At 38.0% G+C, this 20,648-nt stretch overlaps 1 long non-coding RNA gene across 1 annotated transcript in view; it reads right to left on the reverse strand.

Annotated features, from left to right (window-relative positions):
* Nucleotides 1-2,217: 2,217 nt before the first annotated feature.
* Nucleotides 2,218-20,648, reverse strand: part of LOC135327427 (uncharacterized) — a 69,530-nt gene continuing 51,099 nt past the window's right edge. The window contains exons 3-5 of the long non-coding RNA XR_010387541.1: nt 9,455-9,529; nt 8,864-8,914; nt 2,218-2,921 (exon numbers count right to left, since the gene is read on the reverse strand). This is a non-coding gene — a long non-coding RNA (uncharacterized LOC135327427). The remainder of the gene's footprint in view (nt 2,922-8,863; nt 8,915-9,454; nt 9,530-20,648) is intronic.

Here is a 20,648-nt window from a genome sequence, read left to right on the forward strand (position 1 = left end):
TCAGCTATCCTGGCAATGTCTTACAACCGTGGACAAGTGAAAAATGATATCAGAATCAGAGCCCTGTGAATCAACCAGTCCTGTGAGTAAAGCAAAGTTTTCCACAATAGGACATTTGAATACCAAAAGGTTCACAGACTGAATTGTTCTGGAAAACAAATACTTTTCTGAAGGGAAAAAAAAAAAGCAAAAGCATCAGAAGGGCATGGTAACTGATTCATTAGAGCCTTAAACTTCTTGGAAAATTAACTATCGGGTCAAAAAAAACTGCACTGTATTTGGCCTGTGGCCATCAGTGCACCATGACATTCGTGTTACGAAGGCTGGATCAAATTGTAATTCCTTGTCCTCTGTTGTCCTTCCTCCTTCAATCGATATTTATCAAGCCACCCAGATTCTGCCTCCAGACTCCCTCTTTGATCATCTATTTTTCAGAGAGAGCATGTGACAGCTATTTAATCATATTTTAATGGTAAATCTCTATGTGTACACCTAGAATTAGGTACTTTGTGAATCAATATTATGAAAGTGCAATTGGCCAATGGTGTGTTGGGTACATGAGTAAGATTTCCAAAGAAATATCTATGTCATGAAATGAAGCAGTGGTGCGATCTTAGAGCTTGTTGGGGCCTGGACTGTCAAGACCGTCTGGCACAACAGAACATCATGTTGGCCAGGCCAGGACAACGCACCAGCGGTGCTCACACAGTGAAAGGGGCATTTTAGGGAGGACACACTGGAGAAGGAGGTTCTTCTTTGTCTGAGGCTCTGCTATCCAAAAATCTTCACATACCATCAAGCTGCTTCTTAGGAAAGCTAAATTAGGGAAAATAACTGGATCTGTATCAATGCAGTATTGCACAGGGCAGCCTCAGCGTCCAGAAGTCCTATATATCCAATATTTGTTTACACAAGATAATACAGTACAAAAACTGCAGGTAATATACTATATACTATACAATGCACTATAACAGTTAAATGCATAGAAAAACTTTGGGTATATATTAATTTGCTGTAAGATATTCCTTAATGCGTGAATCAGAAATGGCCAGTTTAAGGGAGGCCCAAGGCAGTGGAGCCAGAGGGCTTGCAAGGTAGGAGGGAACTGGAACAGCCTTGTCAGGGCAAAGTGGTAGGGCTCACCTTCACTGTGTCTACCTATTGGTGGCATTATCAGCCCTTCATTCTCAGAAACACTAAAAAAAATAATCTAAATCATTCAAATAAAAATGTAAAATAAAGGAAGAAAATTTTAAAAAGACTCACTAATGAAAAGCCAATGTTCAGTCAAAAAGTGCTTTTGATGTTGCACAGTGTCATATCATGATGAAGCTATCAAAGCTGCTCTTTCTGAAAGAAGAAAAATGTAAATTGTTCTATCTTAGCTCTTCAAACAGACGCGAGCAGGAAGAAGGCAGTACAGCAATGTGTATGCTGACTATGCAGAACACAGCTATAATAGCAAATCTGCTACTATCAAACTTTTGTTTTAATCATTTGGTACAATCCTTATTAAACAAGGAAAATAAGAAAATTGCTTCTCCTCCATTTTTATTTATAAAATATTTAGTACTTTTTCACATCATTTAACTCAGAATACTCCCTTTCAAAACTATCCAGTGTGAGTAGTAACATGAAAATATCTGACAATCATAATTAAAAGTTCACTGATGTTCTGTCTTGCTGCTACTTATATTATCAAAATTTGAAAACTTTTTTGCTTGCAAGCAACTGTGCCCATGGCAGGCACGAAGGAGAATATAAACAGTGCTTATTTAGTTATATGTGGACACATTTTTTGAGCTAGCTGCCTGATTTATTCACAGATGCTTTCTATATACATATATAATGGGTATGGAATCAGAAGTTAACTCTTTCATGCGAATGGATATCTACCTGAGTGAAACTGGAAAGTGCAGCTATAAACTATGTTCAATTCTAATATAATAAAACTGACAGAGATTCTTTTTTTTCTTTTAAACATACAACTTTACACAAGGATTGAATTAACTCTGTGTGCATATCTGTGTGTATCTAATTAATATTTAATAAACCGGAAGATGAGCTCTAGCGATTTGGTGCAACAGTCTAAGAAACTACTGCCCATGCCTGTTCCATGGCTGTCCTGGAGGACACGACCGCAACTGCGGAGTCAGCGGAAGGGAATACGTGCCTGAGCTACGGGAGCTCCAGCACGAGGTCAGATGTCTTGGTTCAAACCCACCTCTGCCAACGGTCTGAGCTAAGATGCCAGGCTGGACAGGTCCCGAGGCATACACGACAGAGTCCCTTCCGGCAGCTCTCCTGTGGAGACAGTAACCTGTGGCAGATGTGTCAGCATAGGCAGCTCAGTTGAAAACGAGCCACCAGATTCATTAAGGGTCTTCTACCATAGCCCTTTGAGGGAGTTTTAAAATATCTCCCTCCCCTAAAGGTTAAGTCTAGATACATACATAAACAGTCATACAATAGTATTTTTAGGTAAAATACTGATTATTTTTAAGATAAAAATCTCTCTCATTCCCTCCACAGATATGATCCAGAGGACTTGTCTATGCTGCACTCTGTGCTTTCTCAAAAGAAAAAAAGATGTTTGACACTTGCATTTTCTGCAACTAGACGACCATATTCCTCTTAATACTCACGGTTCTTGTCATCCAACAGAGCCTGTACAGCAGGCTCTAAAGCAATCTATAAGGACCTGCTTTACAAACTGGAAGAAAACAGGTAGATAACAGATCAATAGATACACTTTTTCCTCACACACTTTATTGTTCACACACACACACAAAATTCTCAAATTCAAAATATGATCAAATATAAACTACACCTACAGGAACAGTTAAACATACTCATATACTGTTGGGTTTTTTTTTCCTCCTCTCTCTTTTTCTTTTTAAGTTAAGACTTCACAACAGCATCTGGAGGAGAAAAGAAAATTCAGGAAAGAGCAAGCGGCAAGTTATGTTTTGAACTTAGTCATGAGCACAGTTAGGTAACCCTGTCCGTACTGAGCACCGTGACAGGCAGTTTCTGCCAGCATCTGGAAGCTTTCAGGGTCAGGGCCTTGCCAATTTTATGAGGGTCGAAGCAGCTACTGTGTAGCCAATTAGTTATTTGTGCACAAATATGGCTGTGTTGGGTGTATAAAGCAGAAATAGCTGAAAGCACCCCTGGCTAAACATGCACAAGCATATGTAAATATAAACCTGGAAAGTTAGCTGAATAATGACAGGAATCCAGCATATGTCTGGATTTGGGTTTCAGATTTTAGTCCAGTAAAGGTTAATGTCCAATTTAAGGCCAAAATTAGGAATCCTTAAAATTAAATATAGAGACTGTAAGATGGTAAAATTTGAAGTCCAGGAAAAGCAAATGAAATACAGATCAGTAAAGGAGAACATGAAAAGTAGGAAAGTGAGAGCAATGCACAACCAAAAATGTTTGGATTTTGTTTGTTTGTTTGTTAATCTCTAGCAATCTGCAGAATATCCAGTTTGCAACTCCAGCAAGCAGGTTGCTATATGCTGTTTTCAAATGATCCCATAGTGTGATCTTTTCTCACTCTCTGGTGTGTTCAGTCTCTTCAGAGCAAAGCATGAAGAACAGCGATAGAGATTTTCATGACGATGTACCCACAAACCAAAGTGAATCCTCCTTCCCAAACACCTGCCCTCATCTTTCAGGCACTCATTACACCCAGCGATATCACTATATTGCACTACAGAAATATCACCTACTTTATCTTAGACAAAGATGCATGAGTTATATGTAATATTAACTCTTTGACAAAACAAAGCTAATGTTCCCTCTCTCCTCCTCTTGTGTTACTGAAATCTTAATAAACTGGTGGAACGAATTTTGCTCATCCTAGCTTCAGACAAACACACACACACACACACACACACAAAAAAAGGTTTTCTGAAATGTGGCTTTTCATTTTTTTGACATTTACAGACAACATCAACATGTTCTTAAGAAAAAAAATAGCAAATTTCTATTTTCAGAATTGCAGCTCATTTCTTGAAGGAAAGTTAATAATTTGGGAGGAAGTTTTTAACACTGGCCAAAAAAAATTCTGAAAATTTAAGCATTCCAACCTAAAGATGGAGAACACAGGAATTTCCCACAAATCCCAATCCTTTTATAGGGTTTTCGGCTTCTCAGCCAGGCACAGCTGTCAGGAAATGCATTTCTGTAGAGCTATTTTATAGCAGTCAGGCTCTGTCATGAGTTTGGAGTATTACTACTGTTGCCTCGAGCAAGCACTAATTAGAATTTTCTTCATTTTTGTTTTTGTGCCTTATCTACTGCCATATTGTAGCATTTTTTCCAGCCCTGTGTTTCCATTAATAGCTATCTTAATGATGTGAAAATCAATAGCAAATATTGTTTTAAAAGCCTGTATTGCAGAGATTCAGCAAAACTGACTTAATCACAAGCACATTTTGATGAATCCACATCTTCTAAACAAAATACATCTAATTAAAAAGGTGCAACTATTTTGCCAAGTTCTAAAGTGGAGAAAAAGGGAGTTTCAAATTACAGCTGCTATCTGAGATTTCCTCCGTGCTGCTGCAGTAAGTTTTGGTGTTCATTAAGGTGGGAAGGCCCCCAGCAGAGAGGGAGACAACAGGAACGAGACAGTGCAGCTAGTGACAGCACAAGGAACTTGCAAAGTGCTGATATGTTCATCAGCTTTGTGTTTGAAAATGTCCACATGAAACTCCAAGATCATCTAAGGGGGTCAAGGCAAATTGAAGTTGGGTTGAGCTCTGTGCAGCAAGAAGTACCATATTTAAAATCATACAACAAAGTATGCCAGAATTAACTGTATGGGGTTAATTTATGTTCACTGATACACACTTCATTTATCCCATAATGCCAGTTAGCAGCAAGAGCGCTCCATGAGCCAAGGGTGAGAGGGCAGAAGCCGAGGGTGAGAGGGCAGGCAGGGGCAGCGTCCCCCAGGACCCCAACAAGAAGAGCAGAGCAGGTCCAGTGGTAACCAGTGTCAGCAACCAGTCCAGCGATCTCCACACAAGTCCTTAGGGACAAGGCAGATCAAGCCAAGAAGTCAAGTCAGCAAGGCAGGGTCAGGATCAATAAGGTACAAGGCCCAGCACAGGCATACCTACAATGTGGACGAAAGGGCAAAAGCCTGAGTTTAAATGCAGCTCCTGAGCCAAGGGGCAAGGGTTGCATGGGTGAGACCCCAGATAAGACTTCTCACAGGTCTTTCTCACACAGGTCTTTTCACAAAAGTCTGATCCAAGGTTGCACCATATCTGAGCAGGCCCTGAATACTGTCAGCTAAACCATCAGGAGCGGGGAAGGAGGCTGTGGGACCTGTTGGTGCACTCTGGCCATGACACAATTCCTGCACCTCCAGCTGCTAGGTATCATATTCTGAGTTCAGCATCACCCAGGGGCTGCCCATGCTGCAGCCATTCGAGGAATGGGGGAAGAGCCTCTAGTGAAAATTTGGTATATTCTAACAGAACTGAATGTGTGGAAATAGATGTGTCTGGGAGGGCAAACTGTGGTGTTTGGAGTGTCACCACCTAAGAAGCACTCAGATCCTAAGGTGTTATTTGCGGGCAACTGCCAGTGACTCTTGTGGGGTTCCCATGCCAACAGCTGATACTCTTTCAAGTGTTGTACAGAAAGCAGAAACTGGCAAACACTATCAGTGTTAGATCTGCTAGGGTTAGAAGCAAAAGCTGGTGAAAACATCCTATTAAGTTATGGAAAAACTCTGAACAATTACTCTTCTACTCATACCCTCAGTGACTTAGAGTATTTCTAAATTTAAATTTAAATTTCTAAATTTAAATCTCTAACTTACAAGATTTCTAAATTCTTCCTGAAGTGATGTTGAGGAAAGTTTATCTGTTGCTGGTGGTACGTACCTAGAGATAGGCCCTTTCAGAGTGATGGTGTAACACCATGAATTAACAGAGACAAAAGAAAGGGCAAATCATGGGTGGGTAAGTAATAATTAATGCTATACGTTCACACCTGAAACATGATCCTCTAACCTCAGTTTCCACCTATAGGTTTGTTTTAATGAAGAAATACATTACAAGTGCATAAAGATTCTTGTTATTAGTAGGTATGATTGGATGTGTCTATTGCTCCGTGAGTAGAAGAATAAAATCAACATCTGTAGTCCTAGCTGGAAACAGCCTGAGCACCATCATGGTTCCAGTGTTCAGTCCGTAGCAACAAAGGAGCATTGGCACATGGCCCTCAACTCTTCTACCACTGACATATGTTTCTATTATAATGAACATCAAGATCATTTAGAAAAAAAAATTACATCCATCAAAGTCAAACAACCAGCTGAATGTTCTCTTGTAAATGGCCTTTGGGTTATAATTTTAAATGTTACCAATGAAATATCTACATATTTTGAATAGATAGTGCGGTCTCTCCTAAGTCTGTGTCAGCTGTTATCCCCTTTCCTCTGGAGACTGGAATTGGAAACGGGAATACATAAGCCCTGGAACAGGCTGAGCTAAGGAAGATATGCTACTCCCAGCTCACCAGAAGAGATATCATACAGATCTTTTTACATGGCTTTGTATGGTGCTAAGGAGGTGAAACCACAGATTCTTCAACAGGTAAATGATGGGATTTTGGAGGATCACTCTCTGGGTACTACTGAAGATCTCCAAAATTATTCCCTTTATCCTTCTGCCCATCTTTTCTGTGGTCCTTATCCAAATAAAGAAAATACTTAAGTGCTTGCTACAGATCAGTTTAACAGATTTCAATAGTGGCATCTAATGCTTAAGTTGAGCATACGCCTAAGTGCTTTTTTCTGAAGTGGATCCTAATGTTCTCTTCAGGGCAAATGAACTGATTTCCTGTAAGCCCAGATCCGTACGTCATTAGCACTTAAAATTCAGTCAGGGTCAAGTCTATAGTGTATGTTAAGTTAAAAATGTTACAAAATATATAGCTTCTGAGTACTACATCTGATTTTTGTTTTAAGAATAAAAGAGAGAAAGTATTTTGATCAGGCTTACTGATACTACATAAAATACCATTCAGCGTATAAAGATATTGGGTATTTTTACACATGCTGATTTTTTTTTCTATTTTCTCTTTTTTTAAACCTTATCTTTCTTGTGCCTATAATATCTTTGTCAAGAAGCTGGAGGTAATATGCTACTAGAGCACTTCAGGATGGAGCATTAGGAGGAAGATCTTCTTATCTGGAAGACTTTTGAGCCTGGCTCCCATTTCCACATGGAATGTAGACCAGCAGCAACCTCCTGAGTGACAGTAACATGATTGCTAACAGTCATCTGGCTACCCCCTAGCACATGTAAACCCTTCTGAGTAAAAAAATCTCTTCCCATTTCATTTTTGCACATAAAGTTCCAGTCTGAGTCTAGTTATGGCACAGGAACAGAAGAAATTTAAAAAATGGCAATTTGACATTTAAAGTAAAACCATGCAGATACTACTCTGCCAGTGGAAGTGCTTCAGAGAATTTTCAGCTCCTCATTGGCTTTTAATGTCTCTATTAATTAAAATCAAACATTATTAATTAAACAGTTTCCATAAGTAAAGAACAAACTTCAAATCTGCTTCTTGTACAGCTAAAGCATCTGAAAACAGCAAAATAATAAATGAAGGTATAAATGAGATATTTCTACAAACATGGAGTGATTTACAGCTTCTGAGAAACTGGCCCATCATTTTTTGTGAATTACTGTATTTGTGAATCAGATTTGTTACGTAAAAAACATTTACTATTTTCCTTAGCCTCATTCTCTCAGTCTTAAAAAATTAATTTGATTAATTGAGTAGCTACGCTGGCAGATAAATTTTACAGAAATCCACTGCTGAAATTTCTGAGTGAGCAATGACTGATTTTTATCATTCTTGTCATTATTAGTTGAAGTATACTAATTTTCCTAGAATCAACAGGAAATATACAGATTTAGCAAATACTGCTTTTCAAATCTGTTGCTAAAAAGACCAGAACTTAAAAGAATGAGTCACAACTATTAAATATAAGAAATTAAGGAAGACTAGTTCTTCGCTAAGCATTTGGGTAGGAACTGAAAATGTGCCTCTGCGCCAGACTCAGCTCTGCCACAGACTTCCCACATGACTCCCCTGCTATCAGTAGTAGGCGATAACACTCTTATAGTGTGGTACAGTGTTGTTAAGGGCTGACTGTAAGTCAGCAAGTAAATTTTCCCAGGGCACTGAATCTCCATGAAGATTGTTGATTTACAGTGAAGACTATAAGATAAAATGTGTAAGTATGGAGACCACCTATTTCAGGCAAAGGTTTGAATAACTGAGTCAACAATTTTCTCCAAGATGGACAAGATTATTTGACCTTTCTGTATCAGTCTACTTAGCTTATAGTGCATGCACTGGCTTTTACGAATGAAGAACTTCAGAGTGGCTATATATAAAAACATCCTTGGTATGCCATGATTTGAGAGGCTTTACTAGCACTGCACAAATTGGAAGCAAATCACAGAAATGCTAAATGAAATACAAATCTTCACTAGATAGGAGTCCAGCTGCTGCAATATATTTGATCCATACAAATACATCATTTGCCTCTGAAAAAAACTTTTCTCTCGTGAAAAGTTTGTCTGTATTATCCTTATCTAATGCCCACCCTGCTTACAGTAGCTGAACTCAGTTTTCATTAGTGTTAGTAAAAATAGCAAAGTCCCAACGACCTCAGGAAGTCACCAGGTATCTCTCATGGGATCTGCTTGAGGAGCATGGCTTTTGTGGGACAGCATGTGCGTGGCAGAGAAAAATCAGAATGGGATTTCCAGGTAAACTACAAAATAGTGGGTTTTGGCTTTATCAGCTTTACCTGATATATTCCACTGCTTTCAGTGGGTCTTGGCTCAAGTCCTCTTTGATCCTGTAAAAAGAAATAGTTAATTAAAAGAACTGTGGGCAGAAATAGGTTTAAAGTATTCTATAAGAAGTTAAGGACTGCAGCTTAAGGCTGATCCTTAATCATCTGCATTTCTTGCTTAATGAAACAGGACATGGCCTGAATTCCAAAGTCCACCAAAGACTAATTTTTTACTGTTCTAGAAATTAATGTTTTCAATTATTGACCAAAGATGTAACAATTTACATATTTATGATTTTTTTTTAATTTTGATATACATATAGGATTTTTCATCTGGATAACTTATTCACAAATAAAAAATCAGTGCCACTCAACATGCATAATATTTAGTTCTTTGAAAGAGAGTTTAGTCATACACATTAGGCATCTATATATTCCCTTTCTTTCACATGCATTAAAGATAAATCCACCTCTGTTTAGGCTTCAAGGCTGGAAAATCCTGCCTGTCCAGTCACTGCATAGTTTTCAGTCTAACCATTCCTTGGGGTTACCCTTTTCCTCCGCATCTCGCTGTTGATATACATACATAAATCGGTCACTCACTGCTCGGCGAAGAGAACTGGAGTGGTACTTGAGGTATTTCAGAGATGTCATATAAAGAGTCCCATCTTTCAATATCTAGAGTAAATTTAAGAATGAAGACAGAGACTACGGTTAGAAGTCACTTTTCCTGAAAATGGACATTTGGAAACATCTTCTCTTCTAAGATGCCTATTCATCTTGGAAATTCCAAAAAAAATGTCTGGTTTTTAGACAGAGCTCCTAAAAGAAACTCCTATGCACTTGTCTTTGAAGAGTTCTGAAGTGATTGACACTGTGGTCCAAGAGGGAAAAGGGAATGCTAAGATAAAGAATAAAAAATTGTCTTCTGGCTTCAGTAAGAAACCTAATCCCTGAATGGTAAAAAACCTCTAGTTTCATACCATTTCTACCCTAAAGGTACTACATGCCAGATGCTAACTGTGTAATCAGCACATCCTTGAAGGCATTTAAAGGAAGTAGCAGGAAAAAGGCCTCATTGTTAGACTTCTCATAATGAAATCATGGAAAGGCATTAGTCCAAGAATGATTACAACTAAGCTTTGCTGAACCACTATAGGTACAGGGTTCAGCCTGTGGAGGGATTAAAGCCTTGTGCAATCACTGCCTAGAGGTCGCATGTCATTTCACATCAACTGGCATGATGAATCTTTTACATAATGTGAATCACAGTCTAATTGTGAGTTTGATTGCAACTACTGTTGTTCTGATCGCACCACCTCAGCACATAAAGGGGAACAGGGAACTAAGCTATTTTACAGCGTTAACGGAAGAAAGAAAAGCTGTGTAGCATGAAATGAAAGTGACATCTCACAGGATATATACTGCTAGGAGTTGCAGAGCAATTTAATAGCTACATGCAATGTATATATTGACATCATCAAGAAAGGCAATTAGAGTAGCATCTCTCCCACCAATAGAAATATATCATTTCTGAAATCAGCAGCCTGCTGCCAGGAAACCCAGCCTGGAATCCTTGTTGCCGATGAAGATGCATTTAGGACAATATACTCTTCATTAGCCACAACACTGGCAGAATGTAACTAACACAGAAACCTCACTAAAGCTGGCAGAAAGAAATGGCACAATAGCCTTCCAAAATATTTCAAAAGATCATATTCAGTCACGGATTTGTCATAAGTCATATTGCAAAACAAAGCAAAAATTGATCCTCTATGGAAATTATATTGCCTCTATTACCACAGTAGCTGAAACCTACCAAATCTTTAATGCATTTATTCCCCAATACCATTACAACTATTATCTTCACTGTGAAGAAACAGTCCATAAATCTGCATAAAGTGGGGCAGAGGCATGGGTGGTACACGTGTGAGCACACATGCTCACCACAGAACGCATGGACCTGGGGGTGGAAGCAGTGACGGTGACTGCCCGACCTAGCCTACCTAGCCTTAGCTTTACTTCCTCAAAAATACAGAAAGCCCAGTTAAACGAGCTTTGCAAAATGAGAGAGAACTTGGCTAAAATAAAAAATGGGGTTTTAGCAAAACAAATAAATAGCAATTTAAACTTAGACCAGTCTTTCCTGTGAGAAATTGATAAGATTGTAAAATGGCATCAAAATCAGCATTCACAGGGACATGTTTATGATTTTAGTGTCAATTCTAATATCCAAGAAAGAATTCACAGTCTCACAAGTGAATTTATGATACTGAATTTTGCTGTTAGTCTTTAGTATTTCAGCTACATTATACAATTAAGAGATCAGGACTTTTTATTTATTTATTTTTATCTCTTAAGGGTTTTCCACAAGACAACTCATTTTTTCACTTAAAATCATTATAGCTAATGATCAGGGAGTCACTTCGTGTCTTGAGTCATGTATAGGTGGTTGGTTATGGGTTTATGTTACTTCAGTTTAATGCATTCAATATGTTTCGAAATAACAGAAGAATATCAATGGAAATAAATATAAGTCAAGGGCTGGCCTTTCAGCTGGCATAAATCACAGCTCCACACAATGGAACTATAAGATTTTATCTCTGCTAGACAATTGTTACAACTTGATCCTAAAACTAAACTAGTTCTCAGTTCAAAAGTTTGCTATGCTAGCAAATTCTTCTCCTATAAAGCTAATAGCTTAAATTCCTAAGCTATTAATGCTTGTTTATCGGGCCAATAAAGGCATTTGCACTAAATTAACATTAAAAAAATGTTGAAGGCCTGGTTTGTTGTTTCAATAAGGACTGGAACACTTAAGTGTCTAGGATCTTTTTGTTAGATATCTTTGCAGCTGATATTTGAATACATATTTTTGATGTGCTGACAGTCAGCCAGACTGCTTGGTACGTAATATTTTCTGACCCACTACAAGGTATAATTTAGTGTAAGCTGTCTAATCTGAATGTTGTCTGAATCATTGCTCTTTGGGGACTTTGGGTTTATGTGTTGACAGAAAATTAAAACTAGCATGTTCCAGTAGTCATTACAATGTGCATTGATGTTTGCTTAGGAACTCTTTGGAAAGAAAAATTTTACTGAACTATACGTCACTGTTTACAATGCAAATATTTAGCAGATGAAACATACAAAATCTTGCAGATAAGTACTTTCTGAACTCTTTCACTGACGTATTTCAGCCGAAGTTAGAAATAGTTAAAGTTGATTACAGTGAGGTATTCTTTCTCAGTTATCCTAGTGTGAGGACTTCTTAAAACGCACTACAATGCATATAATAATAATAATGATAATAATACCACAGTATTTGGTGAATATCAAAAGCAGAATTTGGCCCTATAGACAGAGGAAAGTAAAAATTCTGCAACCCAGTGATGAAAAATGCCCACAGATAGCGCAAATATCAAGTACCAGCTTGGGTACTGTGGTTTAGAGGTAAGAAAGGAGTGTGGCTAAGGTAAAAATCATCTCTGGTGACATGGATTTCATCAACAACATTTTTCCTAAATAAGTTAGCATTTATCCTTATCTAATATTTTATCCTATTCTTTTATCCCCCTATCTTGCAGGGACTCAATATCATGAGGAGAACTGAAAGTGCAATCTTTCAACAGGAACAGAACACAGAGTAGGCGAGTAGTGTCCCGATCCAATATCGGGAGGGTTTCGTTACGATCCCAAGGACGAGATTAAGACGCTAAAACCGGTCAAATATCGTACAGCCTTTTACCTTTATTTTCCACGAAGTGGGGAGAAAAGGTGTGGGGGGGGGGAAGGTGAAGGGGAGGCGAAGGGAAAAAGGGAACAAGGGTAAGGGGAAAAGATAGAGAAAAGTTGGAAAAGGAGAGAGGAAGCTAGCTACCACCACTCCGAGGCCGATGATGTTCCGCTGACTCCGCTCGAATCACAGCTCAAGCTGGGTGCCTCCGACGAGGGACGAGGACAGAGGGACGAGGAGCGAGGGACGAGAGAGGGAGCGAGAGAGGAGGGGTCAAACAAAGAAATCCCTCGGCAATTATAGCTTTTTCAAATTAATTTTTCCCACCCCTCACGTGGTAGTTCAGACCAATAGTAATATTTGGGTCTGGGGTCTCCTGCTCCTTATTGGGTCTCATCACTGTCCCTAGGTAGGCCGTTTACTGTTGCCGTTTCTGCTGACAGGTGTGTCTCCATTCTTAGGTCCAGCCATTAGCTCTCAAGGTCCTGACAAAGAAGGTGATAACTCCAGCAATTAGCACTGTTTCAGCAGTGCACAGGAATGCAAATTGCTGGTAACGCCCTTATCATTCCCGCCTGCAGCAGCTCTGGGCCCTTTCTCACTGTACTAGGGAGTGCGGCCTAAGGCTTCAGCAAATTTAGCCACTCATGCCAAGCAGGTTTTATAGAAGTTGTGCTAAAAACGGACAATAATTTACAGTCCAGATCCCAAAGTCTCTGCCCGATTGTGGTCTCGTTCAGTGCAGGCTCGGTGTGTCCCGGGTGGTCACAGGGAGACCATCTCAGGGGTTGCAGCAGCCCAGTCCTGTTTCCGCCAGGGACAGATGGCTTGTTCGGGGTTGCGGCCTGCCTGCACCCCATGCACCAAGAAATGTTTAAGGCAAAAAATTCATTCATCAGTCCGCCACAAGTAGGCAGCATAAAAACACAGGGCTGCTGAAAGTAATGGCCTGAATTTCTGGATCTTAAGAGACCTTACATTTCCCAAGTCTATCTCCGTTCTTCTCACATTAATGAAAAACTTCACTACAGAAGATTCAGTGAATCATACGGGTATGCCCAACATAGCCTAACCATACAGAAAAATCACTTTTATAGAAGTCATCGAGTATTACGTGTAAATGCTGTTTCACTTGTCAGAGATTAGAGGAAGATTCATACCTCCAGCTGTGAACAAGGAACATTAATTAATTAGTTTCCCAACACAAAAATACAGTGAGCTGCAAACACAAGTCAATGGCTCATGCCAGCTGTCCATGTAACAAATCATACAACTGGATGCATCCTGAACCATTACTGTTGGCATAAAAGCCATGGAGCTTCTGAGGAGTAGTCAGTCAACCCAGACAGATTCATTAATGTAAGCAGCATTAAATTAAACAGTGGCCTAAAGAGTCACATGATATCTCAAACTTTAACACATCGATAAGCTCATTACTTAAGCAAGGTACTGCAGAGGTTTGTGTGCCAGCGTGCATGTATTTAAAATACTACACAAGCATAGGTCACTCAGATACTGCATTAAATTCAATAAATTAAACATGAATCATTGGGCACGTTAAATGAATTGCAACCCATAATCATCTAAGTAGTAACAAGGCATTCATTTAAACTGACCTAGATGAATTGTGTAAAGAGTTATTAAATATAATGAGAATACAAATTACAAGTAAGAATCGCTGGAACTCTTTTCTAGTTAAAGGGATTTTTATAAGAAGTCAGTAGCTGAAACAATGAGTATTTCTAATATTTTGGGGCCTCTTCCACCAGACACCGGCTCATTGGGGTAGTTTGTATGCAATCAAAACAATGTGAGAGAGTATAAAACGCACTGGTGTGGTAGTCCAGTCTGAAGTCCTCTGCCTTGTCTGGATTGGACGATGGCAGAATATATGATAGTATTGACAGTGAATATACAGAAGAGTCAGTTGGGTTAGGTAATGCCAGAATTTCAAAGCAGGCATATTTGGCAAAACTAAATGAAGAGATGAAGGTTTATTTGAACTTATCCTGGAATACATGGCAGTTGCTTAGATTTGCTTTACCTCCTTATTCAAAATGATTCCATAGTCCAGCAAGAAGAGCACTGTTCCTTTAGCTAAAAGATTTAGAGTGGAATTCGTCTGACTAAATGTAGTCTTCATCATCTGTACTCTTTATCTGAGTCATCCCATGTATGATCAGTAAAAATATAGTCACTCTAGGCCATGGAGTCTAGGGAAGAATTTCTCTCACTCTAAAATAGACATTTTAAATATATCAGGTGAATTGAATCCTAAAAAAGCCTATTTCAATGAATATCAAGGAAGCCTTAGAAATATAGTCTCTGCTAAGTCTAAGGGAGATGAGGGGACTCCTACTCCTAGAATTTGCTCTTAGCTTTGCTCTTAACCCTCTGTATGGTTCTGGAAGTCTAAATGCTATAGAAACAAATCAAGAATCCTGTTTTAGACTTCATTACCATATTGATGACATCTATTAGGAAATGTCTGTAACTTATAGACAGCTATATTTTCCCACAGTGACTCCACCCTCCACCTTTTTGTTCTTGTTCTTTGCCTCCCATTCTGTTTGTTGTGTCTATATGCTGTATAGTCTTTGAAACAAGAACTGTCACCTTTTGTATACAGGACGTAACACTCTCTTGGCATAACAGCCATGGAAGTAGTTAATAATGAAGAATTTTAACTGTCACTGGCATCATCTGAGGTTAGAAAATGCTTCTTCTCAGATAATGTGAATAGGCCACTTGATTTTAAAAAATGAATTATTCTTCACACTGGTAAAAATATATATAAATATATATATATTCAGTGCCTCAAAGTATATCCCCAGCTGCACTAGAGAGGTGACAGTGAATATAAATTTCATGGGCAGGTTACCTGAGGATAACATAAAAAAGAATAATACAAACACTCTGCCTAAATATACACTTGGAAAAGAATATTCTGAGGTGGATTGACAAATTAAAATAAATCACAGTGGAAAAATAGAGGTCATCTTAGACTTAACCATAATCTTTTTTTTAATAATAGCTTAAATTAGTACATATAAAGGTTGGTCACAAGTAATACTTTGCAGTATATTAGAAATCTCAAGATACTAGTGTAGGTTGCAACTGAGAGATTCAGGTGACAGCAGAGAGGTCACCTGTTCGGGGCACATCCTTCCTAGCCCCTTGTGCCTGGACACTATCAGAATCTGCCAGCATTTTGCCTAACCAGGGGCGGATTATGGCCCTCCCAGGGAAGTCAGGTGTAGTGTAATCATACCATCAGTAACAGAACAGAAGAGAACCTGCTAACAGTAAAAATTGGAGAACACCAAATAAATCTAAATGATGTTTTAATCACCTACTTCCACAGCAGAAATGTTGTTTTTAGGAGGGCATCTTAAAAGCACTTAATAAAGTGTTTTTCTTTTTAATTCATTTGCAAGGAAATAAAGACAATGTCAATTATTAAATTTAGGACAATGACCTGAAATTATTTTTTGCAAATACAAAAGAGGGAAGGAGTCACTGACAATCACTGAAGGAGCATCTATGTAAATTGGTCACATTTTAATTTCTCTGGCACCTTACAAGAATGTTTTTACTTGATAAAGTAGTTTTGTTTTGGGGCAAAAATAAGAGATAGGAATATTTAATCAATTTTCAAAACTGCTCACAGTTCTATACCATCACTAGAACTATTTAAATAAGTTTAGAATTCAATCAGTTTAAATATGTTTAAATAATAAGTTTAAATAAGTTTAGAAATCAAATATAATCACATTCTTAATTAATACTAGTGAAGATTATAAGGAAGGATATTCAGGAAGATTACCAAAGACATGCATGCTGGCAGAAGAAAATTTTGTGGCAGTAAGTATAATGTAATGAGTTTAAGGTGGGAATAACTTTGACTATTTTGAATGCACTACTGATTATGGATTAACAGAAGCTAGCCATGGCAATGAGCTAGGTGTTGCTGCATGACCTCAGCCAAGACTACTGTTCAATATCCATGCAAGAAAATAAAGCCATGTTATACAATAAAAAATGAAATAAAGAATAGCATAACATCTTTATACTATGTCACACTTTCATCAAAGTGGCCAGGATTTCATCAGCTGGATTCATTCCTAATACAAGTGCCAAGGAAGAAATACTTTTTGCACCAAGGTTCTGCAGCACAGCTTGATAAACAGCTTGGTTGCCAGATAACATCCCGTTTAAGTCAATGCTAAAACTTTTAGTACCCAAAGTAAATGACTGTAGACCTCCAAAATAGCCTATACTGTAATCACCCTTTGTGGCAGGATATTATTCTGAGCTAAATTCTATGTTGCTGTGAAATTAAATTGATTTTATCCAAGCTGGATAGTTTAAAGCTGTCTTGGGTATCTTTCTGTTACAATATAGTCATCCTGAGTGGTACACCTCACAGATTAAAACATCTAAATTTAGATGTTTACATCTAAATGTTTACAGCTGAACTCCAATTACAATCGATAGAGATCTAATTAGATAAAGTTAATGAAGCCTAGAGATCTATTCAGCCCACCCTAAAATAGACAGTTACTTGTGCTTATTTTAGGCTCTCCATGGAATTTTCCCCAGCAAAACTGAGTGAGGCGCTGCCCTAGCAATGCGATCTCAGGACCTTCAGCTGGAGCATCACCAATGTAATTCCAGGACTCTTGTCCTCTTATCTAGGCCTCAAACTTCAGTCTACATGGTTTGAAATGGTACTCTCTCAGGTGATTTTTTTTTTTATCTGGATTTGACTGTAATGAAGAGCACTAGAAAGAATCTCATATGCAGTGGCTCCCCATTTACTTCTGAAATTTAAAGCTCAAATTTGAAGCCCAAATTATGGAAAGGATATCAAGGGAAAGACAAACAAAAAGTGGGAAAATATAAGATTCTTTCTTCACTGAGGATTAGTTTTCACTAAGTGAAATACAGCCTCCCAAACCATTTGGTGCATAAACCAAAGCCTGACATTTATACTCCTTTACTTCCTTGGCTCTGGAAAACACTTGGAAGTACTGTTGTTTCCATCTTTCAGCACAGAATGGGCTGCCCTGGAGTTACTTTCAGCCTACCAGTCTGGTCACAGAGAGCTGTCATAAGGCTGTATTTGTTTTGGTTGACTAAGTCCTTATTATACAGAAGGAAATAAAGAAATGGAAGAATAATAAAGTGGGATTATAAATTAAATTCATAGGAAATGAAATGAAGCAGTAATCTTAAATAAAGATTTCAGGACTTTCTCAGGAATCGCAAAATCGCTGATATCGTTTCGTCTCTTCACAACAGTTTTTAGGCCCAGGAAAATGCTGCAGAGATAATGAAAGTGATGGTCACAGCAGTGATATTATTAATATATCCTGCTGCATGCGGCACTCATGAAGATCAAGTTAGATCTACCAAAACTGGCCACCAGTGTGCATACATACATGCTGTGTTCTGTATTAAACATATCTGGATGTTGCTATAACAATGCTTTATTCTCCCCTGGATCCATTAGACTTGCCAGTGAATAGCTCTTTAGTCTGGACAAAATCACTTCTCACCAGGCAAGAACGTCTTCTCTTGTGAGAAACTTCTGTCTGCTGTGGCATGCTCTGACATTTCGCCAGCTGTCAGTACAGTAGCACATGCAGTGCATTCAGTGCGCAAAGTCTCTGTACAAATCTGTGCTCTCTCAAAGACTGCGTGGATCTGTACAGATCTGTAGCATCATCTATTGTACAATAGCACGTGTTAGTTGGCAGAGCTACATCACTGTGTACTCTAAACAGATAAAGATGTCATTTGATAGCTTAAAAGCAGCTTCTATAGTGTAAGTCATGGATGATGTGGGGATCATTTGATCTACTTGCTCATTTTTAATAACTGACTGCATCAAACAGACGTTTCCATGAAACCAGTGGCCTCGAACTTTATAGATACTGATAGATGAATTTCATCTCTCAGGAGAGTTTGGAGTGACTATCTGCTGGTCAGTGAGATTATGTCAGTGTAAAAACTTGACTCTGGAGAAACGATACTACTAACCTAAAGCCAAGGGTTTCAAAATTAAGCCTAAAGAGAGGTATAACATTTCTAAAATTTCTGATACCATAACAACCATTTTTACATGAGATCTGAGACAAAATACAGTAGCTCCTTGTTGATTAAAATGTATCATTCTCCAATATTACATACATTTGTCACATTTCAAAATAAAGAGTGAGTATTTTATTATATAAATATACCGATAAATACTTTTAAGTGATAATTTAGTATATATAGTACATTTACAATGTAAAACAAAGAAGAGGGTTTTTTGCTGAATGGAATTCAATTTACTTAACATTAGTATTGAAAAATTAGCTTTCTACTCTAAGCAAGTCATACAGACTTTAAGTATTCAGGTCTATTTTTCCCTGTTAATGTAATTCCCTAGTAGAGGAAAACTTAAAAAGCTGAAAAGAAAAACTAAACCAGAAATAGTGAAAGAGTACTTTCCACAGGCTTGCAACATTTTGGAATAGTTAAATGCTTGTCAATATTAACTTTAAAATAAAATAAATGTTCCTATAAATGTAATGACTGTATAATGAGACCAGTTTCAAAGAAAACCCAATTTCGATATCAATTTTGAAGGCCACTGGAATCAACAGAAAGACTTCTACTACTTTCAATAGTCATGAACAAAAATTTTTACTTTGTTTGATTCTCCTTCAACATATAGGGGGAAAAAAATAGTTAGAGAAGTGACAAGCTATCAAGTGATTACAAGTTATCAGGTGATTAGCAGGTGAAGAGTTTTGTCCAGCTAGGTCAAATGCACATTTCTTCTGATTGCATTTGAAACAGCATATTGTGCATATGATTACTTGCCAGTGATTCCACTGGCAGAAGGGTCAAGTCCTAATTTGCTTCAGAGGGTCGCCAACGGGATGTCAATCTAGCCTGGTATTTTAGCATTCACTACAAGATTAGCCTGTCACTAGAGAAAGGTATTTGACTAGCTATGTACAAATTATTTACAATGCATTTTAAGCCACATTTATATATACATTATACATTTTCTCTCCCTGATTCATTCCTCCAGTCCCCCCTTGTTAGAAATCGTAGCAGCACTATGCCTCCATCAGCAAGAGCAGGTACGGAGTGTGAGCCATTCTGTGCACCTGCATTAGTGCTAAATCAGCGCTCATGAATCGTGCATGAGCGCTGATATGTTGGAGTCACTAATTCTGGCATAAAATAAAAAAGCTTCTTTAGACAAGACTTTCCCTTAGCATGTCAGGCCAGAAATAAAAACTACAGAAGGTAGTGAATCAGACCCTAAAGATTTTTATCCTTTTAATTGTACTAAAGGAAGAACAGGTTTAAAGTAGGAAACATCAACTGCAGCAGAAAGGAAGAAATGGCAAAACCATGACATATAAGCATTACCTGCGATTAGTTTAATTTTCTTTGTTATCCATGATCCATAACAGTAACTGAAGTTTTAGAGTACATTTATATCCATTATAGGAAGATTAAGCCTCATAACCAACACTCACTTCCTTAGTCCACTAAACTAATTGTGTTTTCTGTCTGAAAAATTTTAATGCTGCTATTAAATGCAAAACAGTCCATCACTAAGCTGCCATTCTAGTTTTCTCTTAAATGCTATAAAGTGGCATAGCTCAGTGAAGTGCTTCCCTCTAGCGTCCAAATATATCACATTGGATCGCAAATTGGATCTCTAAAAACAGAGGATGTGAGTGGTTACATACTCATTCGACCCAAAATCTCAGATTGAGGCTCAAGATGCTGATAATGTACAATGTTTCACAGATTAACTTATGTATTGTTAAATTCTCCATCCTTTCACTACCAAGGTGAAAACTTTTCCCCATCTCTCGTATCTCAGTTACTATATCAGAATTAAAATACTCTTCACTTCTTCTCTTTATTTTTTCGTCATTTCCCTTTTTTTGCATTTTTTATTCCATTTTGGTGATGCCAACCAAATAGTTTACTTCTCCTCCCCTAATTCTTTTACACTAAGTTTGTAGAGATCATTTAGTGTGCAAT

Source organism: Dromaius novaehollandiae, chromosome 2 (genome assembly GCF_036370855.1).
Source record: "Dromaius novaehollandiae isolate bDroNov1 chromosome 2, bDroNov1.hap1, whole genome shotgun sequence".
NCBI lineage: Eukaryota > Metazoa > Chordata > Aves > Casuariiformes > Dromaiidae > Dromaius > Dromaius novaehollandiae.